This window comes from Haemaphysalis longicornis, unplaced genomic scaffold, assembly GCF_048455015.1.
Source record: "Haemaphysalis longicornis isolate Haplotype H1 unplaced genomic scaffold, Haemaphysalis longicornis Haplotype H1 scaffold_3, whole genome shotgun sequence".
NCBI lineage: Eukaryota > Metazoa > Arthropoda > Arachnida > Ixodida > Ixodidae > Haemaphysalis > Haemaphysalis longicornis.
This window is the reverse complement of record NW_027526335.1, coordinates 78,036,888-78,042,887: the sequence shown is the minus strand read 5'-3', so window position 1 is coordinate 78,042,887 and position 6,000 is coordinate 78,036,888. Positions and strand designations below refer to the sequence as shown.

Sequence of the window (6,000 nt, the reverse complement as noted above, 5' to 3'; positions counted from 1 at the left end):
CAGCCTTTTTACGCTTGCAACATGTGAAGTGCGGTGAACTGCAAGCCATTCCAACGACCGGTTCGGGTACAGCGGCTACAAACATATCGGATACCCGAGCCTTTCACGCCTACGTGACAAGCTTCTCTTGCACGAGAGGGGGAAAAAAACGCGTTGTTCACTCTTTCTGGTAAACACTAAAAAGAATCGAAGGAAAAAAAAAAAAAAAAACGAATGCCGCCAGTGAGGTTTGAACTCACGACCCCTGGTTTACGAGACCAGTGCTCTACCACTGAGCTATAGCGGCGCCGAGAACAACGAAGTTAAAAGCCGGTCACATGCAGGGTCTTTCCTTCTTCGTGTCTGGTTGTTGGCATTTTTTCCTTTCTTTTCTCATTCATTTCGTTGTTTCGCTGAAGAAGAGCGTGTAACTCGCGACGGCAGCCTTATTTTCTTTCTGATAGTTCATACTGGTGAAATACAGAAGAAAAATATTCGCCCACATTCAATAATTTCGTTACACGGTGTCCCCGCACGAAGACGAAGGTTCTAAGGTTAGCTTGTCGTTAGCGGTGGGTAATACACAACCGTGACACATGCCGTCATTTGTTTTTACTTCTACGCAGTTTTCCTAGCTCCCAGAATGTGCGCACTACTTTCATATATTTGCGCCAGAATATTAGCGCGCACCGATTCAACGCATTTAGTTACGTTCTTTGATTGCACGCAACATTCCGAAGGGAAAACGCGTGTAGTTTTTTTTAGGGGGGCATTTTTTGGTGCTGGTGATAAAACCGGACAATGTTTAATTCTCAACGGGACGGAACTGCGGCATGTTTCCGTTCAGCCGGCATTCTTCCATACACCAGCAGTTATATTCAGTATACGTTCGCTGTTTTTATACCAAGCTAGGATGGACAAAAGCTGACCATAAGACAAAAAACAAAATAACAGAATGAAAGTGTTGTTTAATCCGCGCACAACATCGAAATACTTGGCGAACCCAAACCACGAACGCGGGCGTTTGTTCCGCGCGCTTGCATTAAAACGCGCACGACGCAAGCAGTAGCGCAATTTTGATGTGACTTGCGAGAATGTGCAGCCGCAAGCTACCAGAGGTTACAAGCACGCATAAACGAAGGAACGGTGACAGCGTCTGACGGCCTGGTTAACATTCGTTCCGCACGCTCAACAAAACGGCACAAAAACACCGACACAACCAACCCGCATCGCAAACGACCGCAACGCCAAAGCACGCGCGGTGGAGGCGTGCGGAAGCTCGCCCGGAGTCGTCTGCTTCTCGGCACAGTGCGACCGATACAACGTTTCGCATCGGAGCGTGTGCGCCGGCTTGGAGCCTGTGTTTTCGACCGCCAGCTTGCCCCGCGTTGTCATAGCGTGGACGCTTGCTTTCTTGATCGTCCCGCGCGGTCGCGGCGGGACAGCACGGGTGGCGTTTTTGACAGAAAGCCTCCCAGAGCCCACCTCTAGCCCTCCGGTGTGTTGCCATTGTTTGTATTCGCCGCCCTGCTTCGCTCTCTGCGCTGCAAAAAGAAAAAGCGCCTGGCCCGGAACGCCGTTGCGAGCTCTGTTTTCGGGAGATAGGCGACCCTCACTCTGTGTCCTGCTGCGCTTGCCCCGCTGGAATTCCGGAGATAAGAAGTCATCCCGAAACCGCCTTCGGTTGCCGCATTCGTCTCCCCGCTATCTGTCTCCCAGAGACGTGGATGCAGACTTGGTCTGACAGTCAGCTTTCGCCACTAGGTGAGTTCTACACATTTTCTCTTTTTTGCCTCTACAGATTTTTCAAGACGGTTTCCGAAATGTCCAACTGCGTGGTAAGTAGAAGGGGCGGGACAGGATCGACAGAGAGAGAGAGGGTCTCGCCTGAGCTCTTCGGACGAGCACGTGGGCTATATCCGTCACTCTGTTTGGCCCGCAAAATGGTATGCGTCAAAAAGCTGCCTCTGACGTGAAAGTCAAGCGTCATCTCTTCATTTATTCACGTTGATTGCTTTAGCGTACGTGGTCTTTGCTTTCTGTACGACTGTTTTGTCTCCTGTGACATTATTAGCCCAAAAATATCGGCAGTTGGGAACCAAAATGTCATTTGCCGAACGCAAAAACAACGCTAGGAGTAACGCCAGCGAACAAAAAGGTTAACTTTGTTTCGGTAAGGGCAGTTTTCGCCAACAGACAGAATATCAGACGGCCGCCATTGATTCGATGCGATAATGCTTTCCAACACTTGTCAACATTGAATTGCGGTTGATTTCAGCGGTATGAGCTTCATTCCCCCGACAAGGCTGCCCACCGCGCGGCGGTTTTGAGCGCGTAGACACATATCTGTCGCCGAGCGATCGTTCGTCTGCCGTTCAAAGGCATTTGCGGCAGTGAAGGAGCGACCGACAGATCCCATCCGTCTCACGCATATGTGCCCGACTACAATGGGCGTATACGTGTACAGGCATCCAGCTCGCAGTCGTCTCTTTCTGCCTCTTTAAAAGCCATCCGATATATGTCACCCTTCGTTCGCGCACGCGTGGTTCATTGTTCTTTTCCGTCTTCTTCACCGCTGCCTGGCTTCCTGCCTTTCTTCTCCCCAAACCCCGCGTCCTCCAAAGAAAATAAAATAAAATAAAAACGCGAAAAAAAACACAATGGCTTTAAACTTTGCGTTTCACATTTTGCGCTCCGAAAATTGACGGGGGAAGAGTAAAAACGTGGGCGCCGAGTCAGTTTCTATCTTTCACCCGGCGTGAAGTTTAAAAGGCCGCTTCCAATGGCAGCCTTGTCACTTGTAGGCCCCCCGAACGTCAGTCAACGTCTTCATTTTTGAGCACGCCTGTCATTCAGCGCCAGCCTTCGCGTCTGCTGACGGTGAAAGTGAGCGCGGGCGAGATTTCGACTCTTTCTTTTTCGTCCGTTCGGAGGACAAACTGCGCAGTTCGCCTACATATACTCGAGTCGTGCCCTATGTGAAGCTGAGGCCCTCCTGAAGTCATTTTTTTTTTTTCTCTCTCGCTGGCGTCGTAGGGCGTGGATAGCTGCGTTGCCTTTTCCGTTCTAGTGTGCCGAAACAGCATTTTCAGGGAACTGCTGACAATCTGTATATAGCTAGATGTGTTACGAAGCCTTCACGCATCCACAGTTCGCTGCAGGCAGTGGTATGAAGGAATTTCACCGTGCCTAAGAATGCTTTGAAGGCGACGTAATTTGCTTCGGAATCACGCTTCGTGTTCGTGGAGTTTTCCTCGCCTGATTCGACCCGCCTGCAGATGAAGACAGCAGTGCAACTAACATCACGACAAAAACGAGTTTTTACTCTTTTTACTCTTATTAAGTACAATTAACAACTAAACGAGTCCTTCCACATTCCTAAACAGCGTCGGGGCTATGCGAGGAGTAAAACTGAATTATTCTTACTCTCAGCATGCATGAATACACGTCTAGAATGGTGCCTGGTACGGAAAGGCACCACTGAACATCAGGGAGGCGACACTGGGCAGCGGACACGAGCGCGAGCTTTTCCTCGCCAGGCCGGAATGTGGCCACCCAAACTGAGACCTCCCATACCGGGAGAGGCCTTCGTCCTGCAGTGATGATGATGATGATGCATGGATAAGCTGTCAAAGTTAAGCACCTACGATGCGCTCTCTTTGACACCTAAGCAGCTGGAGTGATGCCTGCCAATAACTGCACTGTCCTCCTTCAAGTTTTCTCGTATTCATTCATTCAGTGCATTACGGCTGACAAGGGAAGCAGAGACACGCGTAAACGTTAATTTCTCCGAGGTGATTTACGGGGCTGCACTAGAAACGAAGAACATATAGTTAGCACGAGGTGGAGGATTTAATTCCCGAGCCGAGTGTCTGCATTGCTATCATCATCGTCGTCGTCATCATCATATTTATGTTCCCTAAGTTCGAAGATCTCTCTCACTGGCTTTCAACCGTTTACATCCTGCGCTGCCTGAATCCATCGTCCTTCCTCCGTAAGCATATTTTCTTATCTTTTCCTTCATAAAGTTATCCGTACTCTCCTATCTCGTTCCGTTTCTCGGTTGCCGCTCCGCTACACTCGTGGTTCATCGGTTGTCACTTCACCGCATTGCAAGCCAGGCAAAACTTTTCTCATTTTTCTTTGTTTTGCGCTAGGGGTTCTTTCACCCGCGTTTGCTCCATAATCCAAAGCGCTAGTTTCCTATTCCAAAGCGTTACTCCCGTCATTATTATTTCCATTCGTGCTCGTACGTCTTTCCAGGTGCTCAAAGGGCCCCCAAGTTTCTCCTTCATTAATCATCACCGGGACTACGCATTGGTTGTACACCTTTATTTTCAGTGACAGGGTAGACTGTAGTGCGCATTCCTTCCGAGTCTCTTCCGAGTTCTTTCCCGCACATAGTAATTCTACGCCTCATTTCGTTCCCGCAGTTTGAATCCGCACTTGCAGCTTCCCCGAGATAGTTACATGTATGCAGCTCCTCTCGTATTTCAGTGCTTAGGCCCAGTGTCTATTTAACATTACTTTCGATTCATTCATAGTACCACTACTACTAGGCTTTTTGAGCACATTGGTTGATTATGGGGTTTAACGTGCCGACGCAATGCAGGCGATGAGGCGCGCCGTGGTGGAGGTCTCCAAATTAACTTTGACCACCTGGGGATCTTTAAAGCGCGTCGAAATCTCGAACACACACGTTCGCTTTTCGCCTCCATCAGAAAAGCGGCTGCGCGGCCGGGAATCGAACCAGCGTCATTGGGCTCAGCAGCACGACGCCTTAGTTACTAAGCCATCGCGGCGTTTCTTTTTCTTTTTTTTCCTTTTTTTTTTTTTGAGTACAGCCCCTGAAGTATCTTCTGCCGGTCTTTTTCCGATTATGTCGAGGCAGAGGTAGCGGGATCATTTCCCAATGGGTGTGGGAGTTTATTGATCCCTTCTTTCATCGCCGGGGAGACGAGGATGCGCAAGGGCTCGCTTACCCGCAGCGCATTCGGTGCTTTCTAACTAACAGGAAACACTAAAAAAGATGTGTAAAACATAATACAAAGTATAATTTTCGACTTAGCTTACTCGAAAAGCATAATTTCGGGAAGGAAGGTGACGATATTGTTGTATTTGTTGTTGGTGGTTTTGTGTTGGAAAAAGTTTTTAAGCCGCGAAACGAAAAAAAAAACGCATCTGTAGCATCTGTAGCGCGAAGAAGTTTGCCTATTTCGCGAAGTGTCCGTGGGTACAGCCGCTTGGAGAAAGTCAATGAAGAGGCGCCGCACCACTCTCTCTTTTGTTGTCGGCGTATTTCTTGCGCTGCAGCTCTCAATGGCATCATGGACTAACCAAACTCCTTGCGAGTTGTTGTTCTTGTTTCCATTTGATTCGAGGCAGGCTGTCGTGGGTGGCCAATAGGACAGCAGGGGCGGATCCAGGCTTTTTCTGAGAGGGGGGTCAGCCCCTATCAGTGATGATGATGTTGATGATGATGAGCAGGAGGAGGAGGAGGAGCCTTATTTATTCACTGAAATTTCGGGAAAGCAAAAACACAAGGAATACAACAAGTCATCAATTCACCTTTTTCTGCGACCTGAGTGGTCATCTTCTTGGGGATTTAAATTCAAAAATTAAGGGAGGGGTCAGGACATCCGGACCCCCCCTCTGGATCCGCCAATGGGACAGCCATGGCAGAAATGACGTCCCTACGGTCGCGCCAGTGGTGCGTAATGAGGAAAATTGAAGAGAGCGCGGTTCGGTTTTCCGCGTCTTTCACAGCGATTTGCACGCTAACCGCTTCACGTGCACCGGTAGTATTTGGCTCAGGTATTCCTGGCAGTGTAATCTAAACGTTGCGCATGTTTATTTGCACTGCTAAAAGAGTGTTGCCGAGTCCCTTTAAAGCGAGTTGAACATACAGATACATATTCATCCCCTGAGCGTAGCTGTCCCTAATATAAGAAAATGATGGTTAGTACAGCTATGCCATTCTCTTTTAAAATATACATTTAATTTATTTCTGTGTGCATATTT

At 48.7% G+C, this 6,000-nt stretch overlaps 1 protein-coding gene and 1 non-coding gene across 2 annotated transcripts in view; one reads left to right on the top strand and one right to left on the bottom strand.

Moving 5' to 3' along the window:
- Window positions 1-214: 214 nt before the first annotated feature.
- Window positions 215-286, bottom strand: Trnat-cgu (transfer RNA threonine (anticodon CGU)). Its single transcript has one exon. It is a non-coding gene; the product is annotated as a tRNA-Thr (tRNA).
- A 984-nt stretch (window positions 287-1,270) lies between these two features.
- The window catches only part of LOC144174687 (uncharacterized), a 150,361-nt gene continuing 145,631 nt past the window's right edge, over window positions 1,271-6,000 (top strand). Inside the window, exon 1 of the mRNA XM_077703501.1 lies at window positions 1,271-1,743. The gene's annotated coding sequence lies outside the window, so the exon portion shown is untranslated. The remainder of the gene's footprint in view (window positions 1,744-6,000) is intronic.